Source organism: Hyaena hyaena, unplaced genomic scaffold (genome assembly GCF_003009895.1).
Source record: "Hyaena hyaena isolate Hyena2069 unplaced genomic scaffold, ASM300989v1 scaffold_408, whole genome shotgun sequence".
NCBI lineage: Eukaryota > Metazoa > Chordata > Mammalia > Carnivora > Hyaenidae > Hyaena > Hyaena hyaena.
The window spans coordinates 63677-90131 of NW_024081041.1; positions in this window are offsets into that span (position 1 = coordinate 63677).

The following is a 26455-nucleotide window of genomic DNA, read 5'->3' on the forward strand; positions in this document are numbered from 1 at the left end:
ATATCCTGACAGATATTTTTTTTATAAATTCTTGTTGACCTGAACTTGTTTGGTTTAGTCTGCAAAGAGGGAGTGTAGTTGCCAAAGGAAAGAGAGCCAGACTAAGAATCTCAACTTTGCAGGTAGATATATTTTGTTATGTCTACAAGTACAATACCTCCAAATAGACTTAAGGACAAACCCCTCAACTATCACTTGATAAAGTACTTTCGTATATTTAATCTATATTAATAATAAGTGATATTTAACATTTGCTTACCTTGTAGATCTCAGGTCATGATTTCATAGTTCATAGGTTCAAGCCCCATGTCAGGCTCTGTGCTGATACCTCAGAGCATGGAGCCTGCTTTGGATTCTGTGTGTGTCTCTCTCTCTGCTCCTCCCCTAGCCAGCACTATGTCTCTCTCCAAAATAAGTAAACATTAAAAAAAAAAATTTTAAAAATGGGATATTTCTAAGATAAAATCACTAAAAAATTGAAGACTGCAGAGGTATCACTCAATGGAGCACATGCAAAATGATTGCTCTAATTTTCTATCCAAAGCTGGATGAAGTGAGGTTGTTCCTACTGAAAATGGATCTACTAGGGTAGATCCCTTTGGAAAATATCCCTTTGTGTATCTGGACTCCTAACTTTACCAATGAGCACATTTCTGCTAGTACTTTTCTATAGAACCAGTTATAAATTTGCACATTTATGACTCATAAGCAGAACATACACATTCAGACTTGTGGTAAAGAGATGCAACCAAATGGTCATCTTGCATACATTTATACTGTGGGATGACATGTTTTCTTTCTACCTGCTTCTTTGCTCATTTTCCAAAACCGAACTCAAACCACCACTGATGAGTCTTCTCAGAGCCCTCCACAAAGTTAGTCATGCCTTCTGCGCTCTCAGAGAATGTGTGTGTGTGTGTGTGTGTGTGTGTGTGCGCGCGCGCGCATATGTGTGTTCATGAAGTTCATGTGATGGGGTTAAGAAATGGTAAAACCTTAGAATTCTAAGCTACTGCCCCCAAGGAAGATACTAATGATGCCCTACAGGAAGTATCATTAAATCCACATTTCTTCTCTGTTTCTAGTTTACACCTAATCTTGAAGGCAAACACTCCCATCCCATCCCTATAGGGTAAGTAGGACACAAAGGTAGCTGTCGCAGACATTCACAACACTGTCATTAGACACTATTAATAATCACACAAAGGCATTAACTGGAATTGTCCCAAGCAAACTGAAATATATAGTAACTTGAGTAGTAAGTAGTATGCACTTCTTAGAGCATTTTGGAAGTCAATTGTGCCTGTAAACTCTGAACTCAGAGTGAAACTTGAACAAGTGAATTAGCGGAGACTGAAAATGAGGTCCTGGCATTTCTATCTCAGCCCAGGAAGGACCGGAGACCTGGCGGAGGGTTATTAAACCTGATGCAACAGGAGAAATACCAACTGGATTAAACCAGGGTCAATTTACTTTAAATTTGCTTGGTCAAAGTTTTCACAAATTCTTGAGGATGGAGCTGGATATTAACATCTACGCCCTTTTTCTATATTATATGTGGTTTACCATGTAAGTTATGTTTAGGGTAACTGATTAGAGGACAGTATGTGGTTCTCATTCCAAAGATTAAAGGCAGTGATTCATAGTGAGTCTTTGTGGTTGTGCTTATTGAAACTCAAATTAAAGCACCTCTTATGTTTTTTTTTTAATTTTTTAAATTAATAGACTTTATTTTTAAGCATTTTTAGGTTTACAACAGATCAATTGGAAAATACAAAGAGTTTCCATAGACTCTCTCTCCCCTGCCCCCTTTCTGCACAGTTTTCGCTGTTATTTACATCTTTTTAAATGTTGTACAAGATGCAGAGCTTTACCTTGGGAGGAAAGTAAGTTCTTCCCAAGTGGCTTCTCAACCTCTGTAGTAGTTCACAGTGCAGCAGCTTTTCCTGTGGGAATGGAGGGGAAGGAGAGAGCATGCTACTCAGGAGCATTTTGCTCCAAAGCATAAAAGCAGATATTATGAATCAATGCCAATGCAAGGCTCTGATTAGGAGCAACCATCAGAATCTTAGAAAACATCTTTTAAATTAATCTGCTATGTGTAACTCCTGATTATACAAACCCCAGGGGACAAGGTAGTCCCAGGGTAGACTTTTTCTGTTGGAAATACTCTTTTGGGGAGAGTGTGGTACCATATTTTAAGGAAAAAGTCAAATCTATCTTTCCTTTTTTTTTTTTTACAAATAGTTTATTGTCAAATTAGTTTCTACATAACACTCAGTGCTCATCCCCAAAGTGCCCTCCTCCATGCCCATCCCCCCCCCCCCCCACATCCATCAGTCCTCAGTTTTTGTCAGCATTCAAGAGTCTCTCATGGTTTGCCTCTCTCCCTTTCCCCCACCATTTCCGCCCTTCTTCTCCCCCTTGTTCCTCCGTCAAGTTCCTCCTAATCCTCCTATACGTGCAAACATATGATATTTGTCCTTCTCTGCCTGACTTATTTCGCTCAGCATAACACCCTCAAGGTCCATCCATGTTGCTACACATGGCCAGATTTCATTGTTTCTCATTGCCATGTAGTATTCCATGGTATAGATAAACCACATCTTCTTGATCCATTCATCTGTTGATGGACACTTAGGCTCTTTCCATGTTTTAGCTATTGTGGAGAGTGCTGCTATGAACATTGGGGTACATGTGCTCCTATGCCTCAGCATTTCTGTATCCCTTGGGTAAATTCCTAGCAGTGCTATTGCTGGGTCATAGGGGAGTTCTATTGTTAGTTTCCTGAGGAACCTCCACACTGTTTTCCAGAGGGGCCGTACCAGTTTACATTCCCACCAACAGTGTAGGAGGGTGCCCGTTTCTCCACATCCTCGTCAGCACCTAGAGTTCTCTGATTTACTCATTTTAGCCACTCTGACTGGCGTGAGGTGGTATCTCAGTGTCGTTTTGATTTGTATTTCCCTGATGAGGAGGGATGCTGAGCATCGTTTCATGTGTCTGTTGGCCATCTGGATGTCCTCTTTGGAGAAGTGTCTGTTCATGTCTTCTGCCCATTTCTTCACTGGGTTGTTTGTTTTTTGGGCGTGTAGTTTGGTGAGTTCCTTATAGGTTCTGGATATTAACCCTTTATCTGATATGTCATTTGCAACTATCTTTTCCCATTCCGTTGGTTGCCTATTAATTTTCTGGGTTGTTTCCTTGGCTGTGCAGAAGCTTTTAATCTTGATGAGGTCCCAACAGTTTATTTTTGCTCTTGATTCCCTTGCTTTTGGGGATGTGTCAAGTAAGAAGTTGCTGCGGTGGAGGTCAAGGAGGTTGTTTCCTGCTTTCTCCTCTAGGGTGTTGATAGTTTCCTGTCTCACGTTCAGGTCCTTGATCCATTTTGAGTTAATTTTTGTGCATGGTGTGAGAAAATGATCTAGTTTCATTCTTCTGCATGTTGCTGTCCAGTTCTCCCAACACCATCTGTTAAAAAGGCTGTCTTTTTTCCATTGGATATTCTTTCCTGCTTTGTCAAAGATCAGTTGGCTGTATACTTTTGGGTCCACTTCTGAGTTCTCAATTCTGTTCCATTGGTCTATGTGTCTGTTTTTGTGCCAATACCATACTGTCTTGAGGATGACAGCTTTGTAGTAGAGGCTGAAGTCTGGGATGGTGATACCTCCCGTTTTGGTTTTATTTTTCAGTATTACTTTGGCTATTCGGGGTCTTTTGTGGTTCCATACAAATTTTTGGATAGTTTGTTCTAGTTTTGAGAAGTATGCTGGAAAGCATCTCTTATGTTTTTTTAAATAACAAAAGTGAGGCTGAGTATTTTCTACCTCACTAACCAGTCAAAACTCTGGTCCCCAAAATGAGCAAACCCATTACGGTAGACCTCTTTCAAGAATAATGAATTAACATGTTTTACTCATGTCTGGAAATGTGTAACATACATTCATCTCATACTATGCCATAATTATTATTTTTCCAACAAGACTCCAAACATCCCTCTTCTTTGGCAGGGATGATATCTTATTCATTTTTGTGCCCCCAGTGCCTACAGTAATTACTGATATGTAATAGATGGGTTGGCTTGTTAGCTGAATGGCTGATAGGCTGGTTGGTTGATTTTCTAGTTAGTTGCTTGGCTGGTTGGTTGATTTCCAACTAGTTGGTTAACTGGTTGGTTGGCTACTTAGCTGATTCGTTGGTTGGTAGACTGGCTGGTTGGCTGGCTACAGAGTAGATGAGTGGTTGGCTGTATGACTGAATGGCAGGTTGGTTTATGTCTAGCTACCTAACTGCTTGTTTGATCAACTTTTGCAATTGTTCATTCAAAAATTTCCAAAAGTTTATATTGATACCACTTTATTAAATCCCAGGAAAAGCAAATTAAGGTTATGTCACTAATTATAACCCCCTTAAGCAGCAAATTATTACTACTTCAAGATGTGAAATCCCAATTTTATCACTGGCCTATCCCTAAGAGTATTTCTTAGGAATTTCTAACTGCACACAAGATATGACTGAGAGATATTGAACAGAATATTGGCAAGTTCATAACTTGTCTTCCTACCCTAATAGACTAAGTTCTTCAAGTCTGTGATCATTTTATCATTGCATATGCGTGTCTTTAAGCATGCCCTTAAAAAGTATCACTTCAATGCCTTAAAAAGAATAATGAAGCTTTACTAACACACTTCAGTTAATAGATAACACCTTAATACAGACCAACCAGCCATGGGCAAATATAATGTAAAGAAAGAAGTTCACCTAAGAGAAGGAAAGGGCATAAAAGGTCAACTGACCTTTCATTTTGTTTGAAGACATTCTAGGTCATAGGGATTTATGGTTGCTAAACAGCATACTTGAAAATCTATGACCATTCTTCAAAAAGTTGGGATAAAATAAAGTATAAATTATTGCATGTACCTCACTGCCAATGCTGAGTTTGAAACATAAGCATTTGTGAATGTTTGAAATGAATACATATGCCAAGGCCTCTTAAATAATATAAACAGATATCAACAATGACACATAGTTACTGAAATAAGTAAAAAGGAGTTGTTACTTACATGTTTCCTGAAACCCTGTGTTTTCTTTGGTGCTTGGCATTGTGGTTAGGCTTGAAAAACAGCTCTCCTATACATGACCCACATTTCTCAAAAATGAGAAGGAACAGGGATTAACCAGTATTTCAGATAATTCATTCTCTTTTTTGACTCCAACATAGCTTTAATAGTGACTTTAATAGTAAATATTAGATATGTGATTTCGAGGGAAAAATACAAATGAAAGTAATTAAAATTGATCAATTTAACTCATTGGTCATTTATTTTAAAATAAATGTTCTTATACTGATCATAAAATCACTCTGAAATATGGCTGGCAACAGCAGTGGAAAATAGATGTTAATAATTTAGAAATTTGAAGCCATACAATACAAGTCATTGATGTGAAGTTCAGTAGTCATGAGAAGGTAAATGGGAACTTACTAATAAGCAAAACTGTAGAGACTCTAATTGATTGGTAAGGCTTGAAAATCATTGACAATTGCTCTAAGAGTTCATTTCAGGCTTCTTAATAGCAAGTCTAGGATTTATATAGATAACCCTTAATAATTTTTAAAAATTTCCAAGTGTATATTCTATAGGATATTATTATGATATAAAGGTACAAAAATGAAATGAATTTGGAGAGTGATCATTACTGTGGTCTTTCTCAGAGCCTTTAATATATCAATGTGCATTTGACTCTTAAAGAGGAAGTGAGGAGTTATATAGCACACATTGTGTCCCAAACCCTTTTGACCACTATGTCAGTTACCTATTGCCACAGTAATTCTGGATGGCAAACCATCCCAAATTCAGTGGTTTAAAACAATCATTTATTCTCACAGATCTACAGTTTGGCCAAAACAGCTCTGTTTCAAGCTGCACATCTGTGGATCTGGGTGCTCCACACCTCTCTCACCTTCCTCAGCCCAGCAGGTTAGCAAGAACATGTTCTCAGGCAGTGGCAGAAGGACAAAAGGGGAAATAAAAAGGTACAGTATCTCCTAAGTTCCAGGCTGAGAATTGTCACACTGCCTCTAATCCAAAATCAATTGGACAAAGCAAGTCACATGGCCAGGCCCAAAGTAAAAGGGTAATGGAATATGCTCTGTCCATGACGAGGCATTAAGAGGAAGTGGATCTAGAGAGTGGTAATAGAGCTGGGATCAATAATTCAATCTATCACAACCATAAAACCCTTTGTTTATAGATCATCTAATGGCATTAGTGTTGTATGGAACATACCTCCAGAAACCCTGGTGTTTATGCAATGGTCATGTTAGTAGGTACAAAATTACATAAAACAGTAACATCCGGAAATGCAGCAGTCTGGGAGTTTTAGAACATCAGAATCTACACGAGCATCCACCGCTAGATTCTTAACAAAGAAAGAGTCTTCCTGTTAATGGGACTTTAAAATCCCTCCTCCTGTCATAGCTCACTAAGTTTTCAACCTCTAGGGGTGCCTGGGTGGCTCAGTAGGTTGAGCATCCAACTTCAGGTCATGATCTCATGGTTCATGAGTTCAAATCTTGCATCGGGCTTGCTGTTGTCAACGCAGAGCCCATTTCAGATCTTCTCTCTCTCTCTCTCTCTCTCTCTCTCTCTCTCTCTACCCTTCCCCTGCTCATGTTCTCTCTATCTCTCTCTCAACCTCTAGAGTTGGGTTCATTTTGGGAAGAGAACACTTCTCACTAGCCTCAGCCAGAATACCATTAAACTTCTTTGAGGGAGGCAGATCCTTCTATGGAAAGTGAATGATTAGAACTCAGTTCTCAGAGCCTGTGCTCTGAATAAGTATAGAGCCAAAACCAAGCTGTCAGCAAGTGGATTATGGAGAGAAGTGACCTTCCAGCCCAGGCCAGGGTCCTCAGAAGAAAGCCATGGCAGGTCAGCACAGAGACATCCTTGAGCATTCCCTTAATGAGTAAGAAGAAACACCAGAACGCATCGCATGCTCTTGCCACCCACACTTATACATATGTGGACCACAATGGACCTCGTTCACATGAGCAGGTATGGTCAGTCATCTCATTCATCTTTTTGTTGCTTTTATAAGACTGGACTCAATGAACCCCACCAAAAATTCTTGAACCAGATGAAAATTTATCTGATAAGCACAGTAAGAAATCTGTGTCCAGGGTGGGACAAAACCAGGCCAGCAGAAGCTTCCCCCACACACCAGTAACACGGAAGTAGTTATCTCACCCCCCAACTCCAGTTTCCAGCTGAGAGAAAAAGCCACAGATGTTTCAGGGGTGGGGTTTAACTCTGAATTCTAGCTCGCCTGGTGCTCCTTAAAGCAGGTGACATCATCAAAAGAACCCATGATTTAAGGTAAGAACTTGATGGGACTCTGTTCCTGGATTATGCCTCTACCTCACTGCCTATCATTTATTCCCACTCTTACCTCAGCTTTGTATCAGTGAAATTGGATTAAAACCATCCAATGCATCCTCCAAAGTTGTTATAAATATGTGATAACACTTTTTTAAAGTATATATAAAAGTGCCGCCACAATAGGAGATGAAATGACATACCCTCCCTCAATGTCTATGAAAACTGTCAAACACAAACAACGGTGCAATTCAATCTCATATGTTGACATTTTCCTGAATAGTGGTCTCTAGCACATTCCTTTCCACTGCCTATGCCTAGTAACACACAATCCAGTGTATTGGGCTAGAGAAACAAAAGCTGGTTTCTTCACTTTTACAATATGGCAACAACAAAAAGATTTATTCAGCCCTCATGTGGGGAGTACACAAGTAGATAGGATTTGATTGTTGCCATCATTCTCAATCACTGGAACAAAGGACTGAAGTGGCAAAAATTATTATTGCAGAGAGCCCTGCCTTTTTTAAATGAATACCTTCAAGGTAAGAACAAGACAAGCCCTTGAGTTTACTTGGAAAAGACTCAAAATCTGGTCTGGGATAATAAAGTTGTACAGGGAAATAAGCCTTAAGAATTTAATCTAGAGAACACATAAGGTGTATGAATGCAGTAGACTGTGTTGTTATAGTAATAGAGAAATAGTAAAGGCTTTTCGACAAGGGCATTGCAGTGGAAGTTTCAATAACAGGTAAGAATTGGCCTAAGAAATAAATCAGGTGGGGTTTTTCTCCCCCCTCTTTCCTCAAAGGTGCTGTGATAAAATCTCATGTGTCACATTTGCTAATAATCACTCACCCTTCTAGGATCTTGGCTGCGAAGTCTCCCACTCGACACTCTCTTTAAATTTCATTTCCCATACTCATCCCCTTGGCGTTTCTGCAAGAGATTTTAGAGCACATACTCATTTAGAAGCAATATCTTTTTGCATAAACACTAAAGTAACTTCCAGTTCTAAAATTTATAATCAATGACTCCATACTTGCTTTTAAAAACTCTGATCTGTTGAATGCTTTAATCTTTCAAGTTCTCTTAATTTTTCTAATATGTAGATACAGGACATTCACCACAGCACACTGACCACTCAGATTACTGATGGAAGGAGGACTTGGAAAGGTGCTGTAATCACCATTAATTATCATTGGGATCACTTACTGAGCACTTACTACCTGCCAGGCACGGTTTAAGTGCTTTTGCATAGGCCATCACAATGAAGCCTCCCAGCATGCCTAGGAGGGAGCTATTTACAATCCTCATTCCACAGAAGGAGCAACTGAGAATTGGAGACATTAACAAATCTGCCCCAGGTCATATGCCTAATAGCAAATGATAAGTCTGGGACCGAATCAGGGCTGTCTCTCTTCAGGACTCTGTGTGGCTCTCTTGGGTAAGATGTGATCCAGGTCCAACTTTATAAATGTCACCTTATTTGCTAAGTAGCAACCGATCAGGTTTGATCAATAGGAAAGCATGAAGCGCATGGTTACTATCAAGCAGCTTTGTTGGGTTGGGTTTACAATTTGGGGAATACCAAAGAGATTTAATCAAAGTTCCTAAAAAGAAGCTAGCCCCTTGGTGATATTGTAGGTGCCTTCTCCCTCCTTCCATTGAATCTTTGGGACATCAATAAACATTTGTTGAAGTAAAAAGGAAGTCAGAATTCTATTCTTTCACTCCTTTGCTGAAGACACCTACAAATGTCACAGGAACCTATGTGAATAACCAGTCACTAGAAGCAACAGCAGCTCCGTGAAGAGCAGAGGCGTTTTAACTTTGTATTCGTTAGGACCTCCCAAGCTCCTAAAAGGTCTCAGGGCACACAAAAGGCGCTCAATAAAGGTGCTGATTGAATGAAATGGCTAAGTGGTAAGAGTAAACTCCCGTTTGGGACTGCCTGTTTCTCCTGACACTCCCTTTGGAAACAGAGGTAGGGTTTGGCTCTAGACCTGTCTTAGACCGCGCTCCAGATCCAGACCCTCCCACTCCTCCCCACCTTCCACCAGCTGGACGGCTGGCTGCTCGCGGCTTTGCATCAAGGACTTGTCTGCTAGGTCTCCAGCCCGGCACGGAAGGGCGTTCGGGCCGCTTGCCGCCGTGTCACTCCATGGGGAGGACAGTGAGCACTCAGGTGACGTTTCAGCTGGCCGGAGCTCGAAGGCACGGGCGCCGAAAGTGGGAGCGCCCGGGGTGCCGCTGTCTCCGTAGGGGTGGGGGTGGGGGTGGGGGTGGGGGGGCGGTCCCTGCCGGCTCCACCCGCTGCTCCTCCCAAGGGGAGGGTTCACCTACAGGTGTCCGATCTCGGTGAGCATCTTCTCCCTGCCGGAAGGTACGGAGTGTGCTTCTATGGAGGCATCGCGGGACAGAGGGGGCGGGTGGCGACTAGTTTCATACTCGGTAAAGAAAATGGAAACAGAAGTGGGAAAAGAAAGGCAGTATGGCTTTCAGGGAAGCATCAGCTCAGCTCAGAAGGATGGAGCGCACATAGTTTGTGCCCCTGTCTTTCCGGGAGTGAAAAAGGGAGGAATGGAGTGGCGACGGTGAGGAATTGACCACTGGGTTGTTTTCCTAACCAGGAGTTCAGGATGCCTTTTCTGAACTAGAAAAGCCAAGTACAGTCACGCCCTTAGTAGATTTCCCTCTCTGCCTGACTGTGTCCGTGTTCACTTGCCCCTTTGGGCAGCCTTCTGTGAAGCCTCCTCCCCACTTGGTTAACTTTATTACTCACTGGTCACATGAGGCATGCAGGGGCATCTGAACTCCTCTGATGGCCTCCCAGTTGTAGGGAAACTGGGGTGAGAGGGAAGGAGCTAGCGTGGACTTTTGCACATTAGCCTGGGGCTTCTTAGAGACTTTGAGCTTCTTAGAGCTTCTTTCTAAAAGTTTCTGAGCAATTGAGAGAGCGATGTGCTTTCTTATGCTTCTTAATAAGATTTTGCCCCAAAGTCTGGTATCTTCGTGTGTAGTGGAATCTTATTAAAATGCCCCTGAAGCTACTACTGAACAATCTGGCGTAAACATGAAACTGTGTCCACTTGAGGTATGCACAGAAATTTCACTGAATTGAGCTCTGTGGATTTGGGGGTGGGGTGTTTTCTACCTAAATATGTTTGTTAGTATAATATAGTGGGTAGAGATGGGGGGGCGGTGCTGACTGGCTGGATATGACTGGTTTGGGTTGGTAACCCATTATTTGTATTTCATTTGGATCGTGACATCTGTTTAAATGTCACAATTGAATTGGCCTTTTGCAGAGCAGACATTCCCTCATCTATCGTCTCGTGCCATGACAAGATAATTACAAAGGCAATATTGTTTGACTCTTAGCCTGGCACTGGTTGTTAAACTGCCCAAAGCAATCCAATTCCGAGAAAAGAGTTTCTCTAGCCTAGGGAATAAAGTACCATCAATACAGGCCACCTAATGTTTCTGAAATGTTAATGTAGATTGTTAAGCAGAGATCACGTTGGGAAGGTAAACCACCAGGCAGTTTAAAGAGGAGCCAGGAATAATCTTGTGGGTCCGAGATGCTATGACAGAACCAATTTCATTTTTGGTGTCACCTTAGCTTTTCCCAAACACCAGAAATGGATTTGAGGGGAATGTCTACTACAGTATAGTGGTAAGTCCAGTATCCATCAAGAAGTGAGCCTGTAGCACTTACCACAAGTGATGAGCTAAATGCGTAAGGGGCAGCAATGGTCTTGTCAGACACCCACAACTCCCCAACTTACTATGTTAGTCATAGAATAGGACACAGGGCATCCCCTAGACAGGACTTCTAGAAGCAGATTAGATCTGATGGCTGGGGCAGTGTCTGGTCAGAGGCCCTGGGGGCCTTGGAAAGGACAGTCACATCTCCCACTCCACAGAGGATAAAAGATAGAAAATGCTCCTGTGCCCCGAAGACACTCTATCTTTCACCATGACACCCTCTTCAGCATTGTGACACTCCCTTCTGCAACCCACGGGGAAGGAACAAAAGGCTGTCACTTATCTCCTGTCTCATACTTACTCACCCCCAAAACTTTGTACATTTATTTTTAACATTCTGATCTCAGAAGCGAAATAATATAAATACGGATGGGGAAAATTAAGGAAAGCTGGAGATGGTGAAAGATCGTGATGGGGCAGGGCAGGGAGCCTTCTTAGTGCTTCAGGGGAGAAAAAAAGAAAACACTTTTGTCAAGAGCCAACTTTGTGTTAAACGATGTCTGGATGCTTCATTTCATTAAATCTTCACAAGAACTGTGTAAGGTAGAGAGTAGCACTCCTATTTCACCAATGGGGAACCCATCATTGGGGAAAATGAGGTTTGGAGAGGCTGGTGACTAGTGGAAGTTATACCACTAGGAAGTGATAGGACTAAGACTGGGCCTAATCTACCGGATTCCTCCAGAAAAATGAGCATGTGAGGGCTGGTGAGTAAAGCCCAGTGGTTCTCTTCTCCCTACCTTGCCATCTCCCAGCTTTCTCCAGGAGGAAGAGCTATGCCCCAGGGACACGTACGGACACTCTCTCACAGAGGCAGTGGACCCCAGAGGCCTCTCTACTCCCCTCTGTTCCCCCATCCTTTATCTCCATCCCTTTGCTCATTCCTCTTTCCCCAAACTGTTCCCCCATCCTTTGTTGGGGGAACCCTCTGTTCCCCCATCCTTTATCTCCACCCCTTTGCTCATTCCTCTTGCCCCAAACTGTCGAATGCATTGGCCCATACCCTTTCTCTCTCTGCAGCAGCACGCTTCTTTCTGTCCAGCACCAAATATGGGGATGTTATAAAGATCCCTACAATAAAGCAGGAGATGCACATTTAAGAGCCCTGACTAGGCACGGCTTCGAGATCTGCAGAATCCAGGACCTGGCATTTCCAAGCGTCTGGATCCTTGGATGAGGATCAGAAAGGGGAGGGAGTGATGAGTGGGAATGCTGAGCCAGAACAGGGGGTCCCTTCATCTTGGGAAAGGGCAGGAAGAAAAGCAAACGGAGACAGAGAGGAAGAGAAAGAATGATTCTTATCCAGGGAAAATTGTATGATTATAGAGAAGCTTTTAGAAATTAGATTTGACTGTGTAAAATTAGAGCTGACAAAAAATTTGTGCGGGCAAAATGACAGTCCTTTTAAAATTTCTTAACTTGCAGCTAATTACCATGCAGTACAGTAACAATTGTGTATTTCATTAAGTACACATCAAAGTAACTTTGGTACGTTATATTTAATTAAAATAATAAAATTCTTAAGTCTTTCTATATACTCAAGTCTTTTTTATGTTTTTATTTAAATTCCAGTTAGTTAACATACAGTGTAGTATTAGTTAAGGATGTACAATATAGTGATTTTAACAATTTTATATATTACTCAGTGCTCATCAAGATAAGTGTGCTCTTCATCCCCATCATGTAGTTCACCCATCCCCCGCCTACCTTCCCTCTAGGAAGCATCAGTTTGTTGACTATAGTTAAAAGTCTGTTTCTTGGTTTGCCCTCTCTTTTTTTCCCTTTGCTCATTTGTTTTGTTTCTTAAATTCCATATGAGTGAAATCATATGGTATTTGTCTTTCTCCTACTGACTTATTTCACTTAGCATAAGATGCTCTAGCTTCATCCGTGTCATTGCAAATATCAATTTTTCATTCTTATTTATGGCTGAGTAATGTTCTATTGTGTGTGTGTATATATATAACACTTCCTATTTATTCATTCATATATACTCTATTGATGGACATTTGGACTGTTTCCATAATTTGGCTATTGTAGATAATGCTACTATAAACATCAGGCTACTTGTATCCCTTTGAATTAGTATTTTTGTATTCTTTGGGCAATTGCTGGATCATAAGGTAGTTATATTTTTAACTTTTTGAGGAAACTCCATACTGTTCTCCAGAGTGGCTATGCCAGTTTGCATTCCTAGCAGCCAGGTGAGAGGGTTCACCAATACCTGTTGTTTATTGTGTTGTTGATTTCAGACATTCTGACAGGCGTGAGGTGATATCTCATTGTAGCTTTCATTTGCATTTCCCTGATGATGAGTGATGTTGAGCATCTTTTCATGTGTCTGTCAGCCATCTGTATAACTTCTTTGGAAAAATATCTATTCACATCTTCTGTCCACTTTTTAGTTGGATTATTCATTTTTTGAGTGTTGAGTTTTATAAGTTCTTTATATATTTTGGATGCTAACCCTTTATCAGATATGTCATTTGCAAATATCTTCTCCCATTCCATAGGTTGCTTTTTAGTTTTATTGATGGCTTCCTTCACTTTTTATTTTGATGAAGTCCCAATAGTTTATTTTTGCTTTTGTTTCTCTTGCCTCAGAAAACATATCTAGAAAGAAGTTTCTATGGCCAATGTCAAAGAAGTTACTGCCTGTGTGCTCTTCTAGGATTTTTATGGTTTCATGTATCACACTTCAGTCTTTAATCTATTTTGAATTTATTTTTGTGTACAGTGTAACAAGTGGCACAGTTTCATTCCTTTGCATGTTACTGTCCAGTTTTCCCAATACCATTTGTTGAAGAGACTGTCTTTCTTCCATTGGATATTCCTTCCTGTTTTGTCAAAGGTTAATTGACTATGCACTTGTGGCTTCATTTCTGGGCTTTCTATGTGGTTGCTTTGATCTATGTGTCCATTTTTGTGCCAGTGCCATACTGTTTTGATGACTATAGCTTTGTAACATAACTTGAAGTTGGTATTGTGATGCTTCCAACTTTGCTTTTCTATTTCAAGGTTGCTTTGGTTATTTGGGGTCTTTCATGATTCTATACAAATTTTAGGATTATTTGTCCTAGTTCTGTGAAAAATGCTGGTGGTCTATATATTCAAGTCTAAAAGAATTGCTCATGAATCCAAATATCTGGCATGACCATCCATTGCAATAAATATACACATATGACAGTGTGTTTATTTTGTGACTCTAACATTCTGAGAGACCTAGATGGAAACCATGCTTCCTAAGAAGAAGTTTTACCCTTAGAGATTTATATAAAGCATGTAAAACACTGGCAAAGCTTTTACCACACTCAACTTTAGTGTCATACATTCAGCAGCTCATTGCCACAATTTTGAAGCATGTAATGTAGGTACTATTGGGTTGCAAAGCCATCAAACACAAGAAGTCTCAGCAGCTGGTTCCCACTTTGTCCTAAATGCACCTGGAGTCCCAAAGCTTCTAAAAATGTTGAGCTTCTCATTTGAAAATTGTCTGATCACTCAAGTTCATTAAGATGATAGTTTAGGGGTTTTTTTAAGCCTATGAACTTGCAAATACCCTGGCATTAAAAAAAAAATGCCTTTTAATCTTAAAATTTTTTAAATAAATTCATGTATTGAAGCTCTTTTCTAAAGTCCAGGTGAACATTTTCCTCCAACAAAATTATTCAGAAATTTAAAAGAAAAGCTGCACTCTTCGGTGGAGATGATTTCATAGAACACACATGAAAACAACATCTTTTCAAATAGAAATGGCATAAAATTATTTACTATTAAAGCACTTCATTGTATAAATTCTACCTAAAATATTTTATATTGTCAAAATCTAGAAGGGAATTTATACAGTTTGTTCTTTATAGAGAGCGTCTATATGAGGTAATGTGTAATTTTCTCAAAGTGTTTCCTGATTCTTTTCAAGCAGCAGTGATCATGATAGTTTATTAACCCAAAGTCCCCAGAGGCTCTTCGGAGCAGTCTGGGCTCCTAACAGGATGGGAGCATTTCTGGAGAAGTGTATCTATTGTTCACCATCTTTTCAGAAGAGGTCAAAGACCAACCACACAGCTTTGGAGGCAGACAAAAGAGGTTTAACTTTGGGCCCTACCACTCATTATCAGGGTTAAACTTTGTCATGTCCTTGTCCTCTTAGCGTCTAGCCCTATTTGCAAAATGAAGGTAATAGTAGTATCTGCCATGAATGTGATTGTAAGAATTAAGTGAGATAATATATGTAAGGAGCTAAATACAATATCTGGCGCATTATACATATTCTCTACATTTACTTATTATTATAATTGACACTTTACTTCCCAGTATTGGTTTTCACATCTTCCTTTTTCATGAAAATCTAGGCAGTAATTTAAATTTGGGGTGTATTTCTGTATATGTGATATAGGACCCTCTTTAGCCATTGGAAATGCTTGCTTTTAACATGTACCTGATATTTATTTTTTCTCACTGGAGTCACAGGTGTGCTTGTAATGTGACTACACATGCATGTATATGTAAATATCCATTTAGATCATGGAGACATTAAGCTTGGTCTCTTCACTGACTCATAAATATCTTGATAATTTCACATTAGGGCTGCCTGGGTAGCCCAGTTTGTTGAGCATCCAACTTCTGATTTCAGCTCGGTCATGATCTCACAGTTCATCAGGCCGAGCCTCATGTCGGGCTTTGTGCTGACCCCACAGAGCCTGCTTGGGATTCTGTCTCCCTCTCTCTCTGCCCCTTCCCTGCATGTTCGCACACACTCTCTCTCTTTCTCAAGATAAATAAACATTTAAAAAAATTCACATTATTCATGGGTAAATATTTATTATGACCATTCATAATAAATGGTCATATTATGACCATTCATAGTAACAGCTTGTGTCCAAATCAGCTGTTACAAGCAAAAAAAAAAAAAAAAAGATGTCTTTCAAGTGTTTCTACCTATGACAAATGCCGTTGGTTGATTATGCTCTTCTCCTTGCATTGGGTTTGTGTGGCTGTGTGCTTCAGGTGAGTTTATGTCCATCCCTAGCCCTGGGGACAACAGGGGGGAAATCTAGATTATTTCAGAATAATCACTGTAATTGTACTCCTCTTACTGTGTATGAGTTTGGCAGTGAGCAAATGGCACAATTCCAGCCATTGATACTTGTGAGTAAGTATGCAGGAGAGACTCCTTGGAAAGGACTGCACATTCTCCAGCCTGTCCACCAAAAAAGACATAGTTTCTTTTCTGGTCTTTGTGGTTATGTGAGGATATGGTGTTGGGAGATGCTGCCTCCTTCTTGTACCCTGAAGGGACCAGCCTTGGAGGAAAGCTTACCTGACGAGGGGACAGATGTGTTCACTGTAACTTACAGTTTGGGAGAAGGGAAATGTGTACACAGCACTAAAAATCATGAATACGTACAAAACCTGACAGCATAAAGGCAGGCAAGACTCACAGCACTGGAAAATAATCAGAGGATACTTCTCCATGAAGCGGAGTCGTTCCTAAAAAGAAGAGTTCTCCACATCATCCAGGAGGAAAAGATAGTTTCATGCAGAGAGAACATGAGCAAAGCCCTAGGTAGAAAATTAATCGTAACAACGGCAAGAAACAGCAGGTATCTCATGGTTACTATGTGCCAGGTGCTGCATCTGTACTGTCTCATTTCCTCAAAACAACCTTATGAGATGGGCTGTATTATTCTCACTGAACAGGTAGGAAGCTAAAATTAAAAGAGGTTAAGTAGGGGGGATGGGCATGGAGGAGGGTACTTGTGGGGATGAGCACTGAGTGTTATGTGGAAACTAATTTGACAATAAACTATTTGTAAAAAAAAAAAAAGTAGCAACAATTTAAAAAATAATAATAATAAAAAAATAAAAGAGGTTAAGTCATTGGCCCATGTTCTCGCTCCTGGCAGGCAGAAACTGGGTTCAGTCCCAGCATCCTCAGTCTTATACCCACACACCATTGGCCAGGTGCCCATCAAGGTCAAGGATTTTCCCAGAGGTTAGACCGCAGTTTTGAGGAAACAGCTCCGGTCACAAACTGACACCCAGCATTAAAACATCTTTTCTTTATGGCCACCCTCTTCTTTGTTCTTGAAACTCTTACCTCTGCAAGGAAGTGTTTAGCAGAAAAGTATGAATAGTACTTACATTACATGCTTCAAAATTGTGGCAATGAGCTGCTGAGCTGCTGAATGTATGACACAAAAGTTTAGTGTGACAAAAGCTTTGCCAGTGTTTTTACATGCTTTATATAGCAGAAAAGTACCAATCAATTTCATCTCAACACTAGTTAATAAAATATCTACAAAACCTCCTACACATCGTTCCATAGCAATCTCTTAGATACAAGGAAGAAGGAATTACAGAAGATGGTGATGGGGCGGGAGAAGCCTCCCCTTCCATCTACAAATGCGTTTTTAAGTGACTAGTCCCTTTTTGCCCTCTGAAATCTTAAAACCACTCAGTGTACTTGGGTGGAGCAAGTCTGACCAGGAGAGGAGGCAGACATGGTGCCAGCAAAAGGAAAGCAGAACCACAAAGTTTGGAGAAAAGAGTAAGCCACTAGAACAGCAGATATCATCACATCATTGGAAATTCAGCAGACTAAGAGCATATTACAGAAATGTATTACATAAACTAATAATTGTCCCTTTCATTTTCTGCACATATACTATGGGCATAGAGCAGTGAGAAGAATTAAAGTATAGCTAATATTTATGAGCACTTACTCTACATCTGACATGGGGCTTTAAATGCTTTATTTCATTCAATCTTTAAAACAACCCTTAGGAGGTAGGTACTATTATTATTCCCCGACTTACAGATGAAAATTCTAAGGCATAGAAAAGTAAAATGACCTGCCCAAGGTCACAGATAGTGTTAGAGTCAGGTTCAGTCTCAGGCACTCAGATTCCAGAACTTACTCTCTTAATTGTGACACAAGACTCTAAATCCTCTTATCCTTTGTGAAATTATTGTAATAGGGCAGTGGCTTCCGACTTTGGAGATGATTCCTAGGCTATGGCTGGGTTCATATCAAGCATTCTTTCCCATAAACATGCCTTATCAGGGGGCACCATTCAACTCACTCTAGAGAGAGACAGGTCCAAGTCTTAAAAAGCCTGGGAAAAAATCAAGTGTATGCTTGATTCAAAAAAAGAATCATAAAATAAAACTTTAAAAGAGCACTAGTTCATATGAATCTACTTAAATTATGCTAGCAGATTTTCAGCAACAAACAACTTTATTTTTCTTTCCAGGCTGACGGCTCAAGTGCCTGAGATGGGGAGGATTAGGTGCCCATGGTTGTTGTTTTTTTTTTAATAAAACCTCTTTGTTTTTTGTCTTCAATACAGAATACTGAGTGATTGATATATGAACCATTACCTTTTTATTTGGATCACAGCTTAGGGCAGCCTGTACTTTTGAAATTAAAAATAATAAATACAAATAAAAATAAATAAGCAGATGAAGCATTATCTTAATGACCACATGAGAATTAGCAGTTAGGAAGACCCTTGTGTTTACTGTAGTAGATTTCTGACTGTCAGACTAAAATGTCTCTTCTTTTATGAGCACTTGACCTATTTGAAATAAGTGTAAATTATCCAAGGGTTTCTTTTGTTAAATTCACAACCCCATCTTGACATCTACTCAAATATGTAATAACTTTTTATGATAAAACCAGCAGCAGAAACTAATACTAAATTTTTCATGCATCTCTTCTGGGATTGTACCATCTGAATGAATATATCTTTTCTTTGATGTTTTGGAAATTAGGTTTATGTGAGCAGTACCTATATGTGGAACATTGAATAGTGACACAATAAAGAATTCTACATTGTCATTTCTGTTACACACCTCACTCCCAATTTTTAGAACAGTCAGGGTTTGATTCAACCCTGAAAACCTCAATATACATAATGTTTTATTGGTCATAATAACTAGTCCTTAGAAAGGTTATATCAGAAAGTTCTCTTTCTCTCCCCTCTCTCCCTTCTGTTTTCCTCATCCCACTCACCTCTTTCCCTCTCTCTCTCTCTCTATCTCTCTCTCCCTCCCTCTCTCTCTCTCTCTCTCTCTCACACACACACACACACACACACACACACACACACACTTCCATACAAATGCAATTTAATCTCAGCCTGCCCTGCCCTGCCCTGCCCTGGCAAGCAGATGCTCCCAGGCAAGGTTATCTCTACTCAGCATGAGAACAATCCAGATCCAATGGAGTATATTGACCTTTCTTTGGTCCATCTCACTCATGGCCTCAGGAGAACCTGTGGCTCTGAGGAAAACTCATATATCTAGAAATTACTATTTAACAAATTAGTCCCTAGTTGGTTGAGTAAAGCTGTTGAGTATGCTTTTAGAATGCTTACCTTTTCATTAATTTATACGTAAACTACAAAATAATAAACTATTACAAAATAATACAACTGTAAAACCATAATCAGTATATAAATTGAAATGATCAAATTAAACAAAAATCTATACCAAACATGAGTCACCATGTTCATGAGACTACTTAAATAATGCTAGCAGATTTTCAGGAACAAACAACACCCTTCTCCAAATAAAAGCTTGTAATTATCTGGGCAAAGTGCCAAGCCATAAAAAAAGTTTTTTTCTTTTCAACTTAACATCTTTGCCATGAAGAAACATAATTTTCAGAAATTTTCTTCTTTAACCTTATTTAAGATGATGCCTCATGTAATTCTTAAAAATAAAATAAAGTGGATCAGAATTCTATTAACAAAAGGGTACCAAACTGGTGATAATGCAAATGTTTATTGTATAAATTTTTATCAAGGATTTTTTTTCCTAGTCAACCTTCTGAGGCAGAGCTCTGTACAGCGGAAATATGAGCCACCATGCAAGCCACATATGTAACTTAAGTTTCTAATAGCCACATCTAACAATCTTTTTATTTTTTTATTTTTTAGAGAAAGAGAACACACAAGTACATGCACAGGAGGTAAAGGGGGGAGAGAGAGAAAGAGAGAGAGAGAGAGAGAGAGAGAGAGAATCTCAAGCAGGCTCCATTCTAGCACAGAGCCCAACATGGGACTCGATCCCACTGCCCTGGGATTATAACCTAAGGCGAAATCAAGAGTCTGATGCTCAACTGACTGAGCCACCCAGGTGTCCCTCTAGTAGGCACAAGTAAAAATAAAAAGGTGAAATTAATTTAATATATTTTATTTAATCCGTTATGTTAAAAATTATCATTTCCTTATATAATCAATAAAAACTTGTTATTGAGTAGCTGTTTTATATTTTTCACACTTCGTCTTAAAAATCCAATGTATTTTACATGTACAGTGCATCTCTATCCAAACAAACCATATTTCAAGTGCTCAACAGTCACATTTGGCTAGTGACTACCTTGGTTCCGGGGAAAGTTCAGTTTCATAGGTAAACTGTACTCCTATATTATATGACAAGACTCCTGTCCTCAATGAGAACCAAATGCCCAAAATTTTTCGAGCTAAGGAGCTTCCTGAAGGGGTACAAGAATAGTAACCTAAATGTGCCTTTCTGCAAATTAGAGACTCACTCCTTCCCAAAGACATTTGACTCCCATCTGTCAGAAAATGGACAAAATATGCCAATTTAATTAAAACAAAGTACTCTACTACTATCAGCCAGAAAACTGTTTTAATAAATATACAGTCTATGATGTCTACAAAGTAAATAAACTGCCCTTCCTTAGATGTGGCACTCTTGAGCAGTGCACAAACTGCATAATCATACCAGGAGCCCTGCTAGTTCTCCTGGCCTAATTTTATTTTTATTTTTTTTAATAGTTTATTGACAAGTTGGTTTCCATATAACACCCAGTGCTCCTCCATGCCCATCACCCCCCTTCCCCTCTCCCCCACCTTTGTCAGCCCTCAGTTTCTTCTCAGCATTCAAGAGTCTCTCATGGTTTGCCTCTCTCCCTTTCCCCCACCATTTCCCCGCTTCTTCTCCCCCTTGTTCCTCAGTTAAGTTCCTCCTAATCCTCCTATACGTGCAAACATATGGTATCTGTCCTTCTCTGCCTGACTTATTTCACTCAGCATAACACCCTCAAGTTCCATCCATTCCACTACAAATGGCCAGATTTCATTCTTTCTCATTGCCATGTAGTATTCCACTGTATAGATAAACCACATCTTCTTGATCTATTTGTCAATTGATGGACACTTAGGCTCTTTCCTCCATTTGGCTATCGTTGAGAGTGCTGCTATGAACATCGGGGTACATGTGTCCCTATGCATCAGCACTCCTGTATCCCTTTGGTAAATTCCTGGCAGTGCTATTGCTGGGTCATAGGGGAGTTCTATTGTTAATTTTTTGAGGAGCCTCCACACTGTTTTCCAGAGGAGCTGCACCAGTTTACATTCCCACCAACAGTGTAGGAGGGTGCCCGTTTCTCCACATCCTCACCAGCATCTAGAGTCCTCTGATATGCTCATTTTAGCCACTCTGACTGGTGTGAGGTGGTATCTCAGTGTGGTTTTGATTTGTATTTCCCTGATGAGGAGGGATGCTGAGCATTGTTTCATGTGTCTGTTGGCCATCTGGATGTCCTCTTTGGAGAAGTGTCTGTTTATGTCTTCTTTCCATTTCTTTACTGGATTATTTGTTTTTCGGGTGTGGAGTTTGGTGAGTTCCTTAGGGATTTTGGATACTAGCCCTTTATCTGATATGTCATTTACAACTATCTTTTCCCATTCTGTCGGTTACCTATTAGTTTTATTGATTGTTTCCTTTGCCATGCAGAAGCTTTTTATCTTGATGAGGTCCCAATAGTTCATTTTTGCTCTTTATTCCCTTACCTTTGGGGATGTGTGAAGTAAGACATTGCTGCGGTTGAGGTCAAGGAGGTTGTTTCCTGCTTTCTCCTCTAGGATTTTGATGTTTTCTTATCTCACATTTAGGTCCTTTATCCATTTTGAGTTTATTTTTGTCTCTTGGCCTAATTTTAGCCATGGCACCTTCTCCTCTTCACAGTCCTATCCCGCTCTACACTCCAACCAACATCAGAAGAACAGGACTCTCTAACACTGCTTCAGAAAGTCCACTGCTCTCTTACTCTGATTATAGTATAAGTTATGAAGAAGGGTACCTGGTCTCCTGTATCCTCCCCATCCCACCCCCACCATGCTATCTCCTTCCTTCAAGGAAGGCCAGTGGATGACCTATATGAACCATCTTGACTTCCCATAGCCTCTTCCAGCTTCTAAAAGCTAGGCAAAACCAGGACATTTCCTCTCCACACAGCCTGCTTTCAGAGAAAGTTCAGACGGTGATCCTTAATTCTGCATCATGCGTTTAGTACAATACTTCATGTTCTCAGGGGTTTTACATTAGAAGCAATATTTCCACAATCGATATGAAAGTCTGCATTCTCAGTTAAATTAGTTTCGAGCATCATCAAGCAAGTAGGTGGAGCCTCATCTTCCTGGAGCTGCCGAAATGTTGCCTTTGGTTGTGGCCCGTCAGACGGGCTTTTCCCTTCTCTTTCTTCCTTCACAATCTCCATACCTTTGTCACATAACACTGGAACCTGCTGAAGTTGATGCTCAGAGTGTGTTTTCTTTCCTGCCCACTCAATCTGTGGCTGTAATTACTGAGTTCACCACACATTAGAAGTGTTTACATTCAGTTTATATTTATTTCCAGAAATAAACATATGATGAGGCCCAAGACTGAATGTTAGCGTGATAAATTATACTCATCATCCAGTAAGCTTCACGGTGGCTCCATTGACTGGTAACAGCCTTGTTTTTAAGTAAGTGAGTCCTCTTCATTCAAAGCTGAGGGAATAGCATGACATTTTGAGTTTCTAAGTCAATACTCAGTTGTATTTTTTTAAATATAAAGATATGTGGAAATGACTCATCCATTAGGCACAGAAGCCACAATGCCCAGGGTCCACAAAACTTCTAGAGGCCAATGAAAATGTCTTAATTTCTTGTAAATTAAAAAGGGAAAAATAAATAGAATCCAACCTGGATTATATTTGTATTTATACCAATACAATTATAAGGTATAATTTTAAGTTTTTAGGGAGGAAGGGGCTCATGAAAGCAAAGCTAGGACCCATGAAAGTATTGACACAACCCTACTTTGGCTGATCCCACACCACAACTCCAGCCAACAATGCCATCGATGCTCTGTTCTTCCTAAGTAAAGAGCATATTTCCTTCAAAATGTATTTCCAACAATTGTTAAGAAAAGAAAAGGAAAGAAGAAAGGGAAGGGAAGGGAAGGAAAGAAAGGAAAGGAAAGAACCTTCTCTGGCAAAATGATAAACTGGAGTTTTCCAAAGAATCTAAAGAGTTTATAAAGCGAAGGGCAAGAATGTAAGAGTCTGGACTCTCTAACCTGTTTTGAAATCTGCAAAGAACATTCCCTTCCAGCTAATACAGTTCAAGGTCAAAGGAGATTGCGAACGTGCTAATTAAAATGTTAGATAATGCTTGAGCAGAGGAAGACTAATTTTTATTCACACATTTGGAGAGTGAGTAATGAATGAGTGGGATAACATGTCAGACTGCATCCCAGACTTTAATCACTTATCAGAAGCTAAGCATTTACTTACATCAAACCAAATCCACCAAATGTAACTCCATAATAAAAGTGAAATTAAACTTAAAATCAATCAGTAAGTCAGGTAACTATTATGGTCTCTCTAAGATCACTTTTGATGTGGAATATGTGAGTAACTGACAAAGAAATGTGTGTGGCAAGGCGCCAAGCAAGTGTACGAGGCAAGAACACTAGCAAAGAATACAAATTCCTTAAATTAAAGGTAAAACAAATTTGAGCAGCAGTCCTTGGATTCCAGCCAGCACTCCTTACCTTAGCCAGGCTTGAGCAGCCCAGATGCAGAGACTGAAAGGCACTGGTGCAAAAGAAGCTGCCAGAAAGTGAGCTGAAGTAGGACCCAGGGGCTTGAAGGCAGCTGGAGGTCAGGGAAGGGCATCAGTAAACATGAGGTAGTAGCTGGGGAGTGTTGTCAGAAAGTTACAGGTAATGTTTCCTGAAAAATGAAAGCTTTGGCTGGCTTGTAGCAGCCACACCTGGGGTAGCATTTTGGAACAACAGCATGAGTAGGTGCTGGTTTGAAGGACTGAGCTGTGGAGTAGCTGGGCTACATGACCAGCACCTCCAGCAGCCAGGCCCCTCACACCAGTCACCACCATCAGTGGCTGCATCTCCCGGAGCACGGAGGCCAACCAGAGATGCCCCAAATCCATGTACAGTCGGTGCCCACCAGATTATGACTGGTTTTTCTTTAGGCTGAAAAAAACACATCAGACGAGGGCTCTGAGGTGGCTAAGTCAGTGTAGCATCCAACTCTTAATTTCATTTCTGGTCATGATATCACAGTTTTGTGGGTTTGACCCCCGCATCAGGCTCTGCGCTGACAGTGGAGAGCCTGCTTGAGATTCTGTCTCCCTCTCTCTCTCTCTCTCTCTCTGCCCCTCCCCTGCTCATGCTCTCTCTCTCCCTCTATGTCTCTCTCAAAATAAATAAACTTAAAAAGCAATCTCAGACACAAAATCATAGTTTCCTAAAGCTATAGATTCTGAACTGTAACATAGATATTTTCTGTGTTGTCACTTGAAGAGAATACTAAAGACTATGCAACCAAAACATGTAGGAGAAAAGTATTTGTTAGGCAGTTAATAAAAATATTATGTTACTTTCCTGGATTTTGTGTTTAGGGTATTTTTAGCTTTTTAAAATTTGTAGTATGTCATGTCTTTTCTCATTCTAAAGAAGTGTTTGCACTGAAATTTGTACTTGTAACTTTGTTTTTTCTTAAAGAGCATCCCTCCCCATTGTATAAGATAACAGACCCACAAATCTGTGTCTGCTCCTGACCGTCACACCACTAGATGTGAGATCCAGTTCCTTAGTCATTCCAATGAAGATAGCCTTCTCTCTGCTTAGCTAGAAAAAGAATTCAAAGAGGACATCCAGATGGCCAACAGACACATGAAACGATGCTCAGCATCCCTCCTCATCAGGGAAATACAAATCAAAACCACACTGAGATACCACCTCACGCCAGTCAGAGTGGCTAAAATGAGCAAATCAGAGAACTCTAGATGCTGGCGAGGATGTGGAGAAACGGGCACCCTCCTACACTGTTGGTGGGAATGTAAACTGGTACAGCCCCTCTGGAAAACAGTGTGGAGGTTCCTCAAAAAATTAACAATAGAACTCCCCTATGAACCAGCAATAGCACTGCTAGGAATTTACCCAAGGGATACAGAAATGCTGAAGCATAGGAGCACATGAACCACAATGTTCATAGCAGCACTCTCCACAATAGCTAAAACATGGAAAGAGCCTAAGTGTCCATCAACAGATGAATGGATCAAGAAGATGTGGTTTATCTATACCATGGAATACTACATGGCAATGAGAAACAATGAAATCTGGCCATGTGTAGCAACATGGATGGACCTTGAGGATGTTATGCTGAGCGAAATAAGTCAGGCAGAGAAGGACCAATATCATATGTTTGCACGTATAGGAGGATTAGGAGGAACTTGACGGAGGAACGAGGGGGAGAAGAAGGGCGGAAATGGTGGGGGAAAGGGAGAGAGGCAAACCAAGAGAGACTCTTGAATGCTGACAAAAACTGAGGACTGATGGATGTGGGGGGGAGGGGGGATGGACAGGGAGGAGGACACTTGTGGGGATGAGCACTGAGTGTTATGTGGAAACTAATTTGACAATAAACTATTTGTAAAAAAAAAGAAAAGTTGTAAAAAAAAAGAAATAAGTGATAGACTCTGGTGGCAAAAAAAGAAAAAGAATTCAAATGAAAGATGGTGTGAATGTTTGAGATAAAAAATGAAATTCCTTTGTATCAATCACGGTGAACAAAAAGTTCAGTTGTTTAGGCTACACTGATTACAGCATTCAGCTCTACTTACCCAAAGAAGATAGATGACAGGCAGAAATACAGGGGTGGGTATGTTTAAAACACACTCCCAACCTATCCGACCATACTTTTTCATCATCACCACCAACTCATGGTATATTCTTCATTAGGGATAAACTCTGTTAGTCCCTTCTCTCCAGCTTCTCTTTGTCACTTAGAGATATATGGGAAGCTGACAAGTGAGAGTAATACCTAGAAGGTTTTCTTTCTAGCTGTAAACAGTGACCAAGCCTGGTTTCCCATGGTTAGATCAGGTCATTGTAGCTGCTGTCTAGACAGTCAATAGGTAGAGATGGGGTCATGGGAGTGATCCCCTTTCTTCTGCTTCTCTTTACTCTCTAAAGTGTTTTGA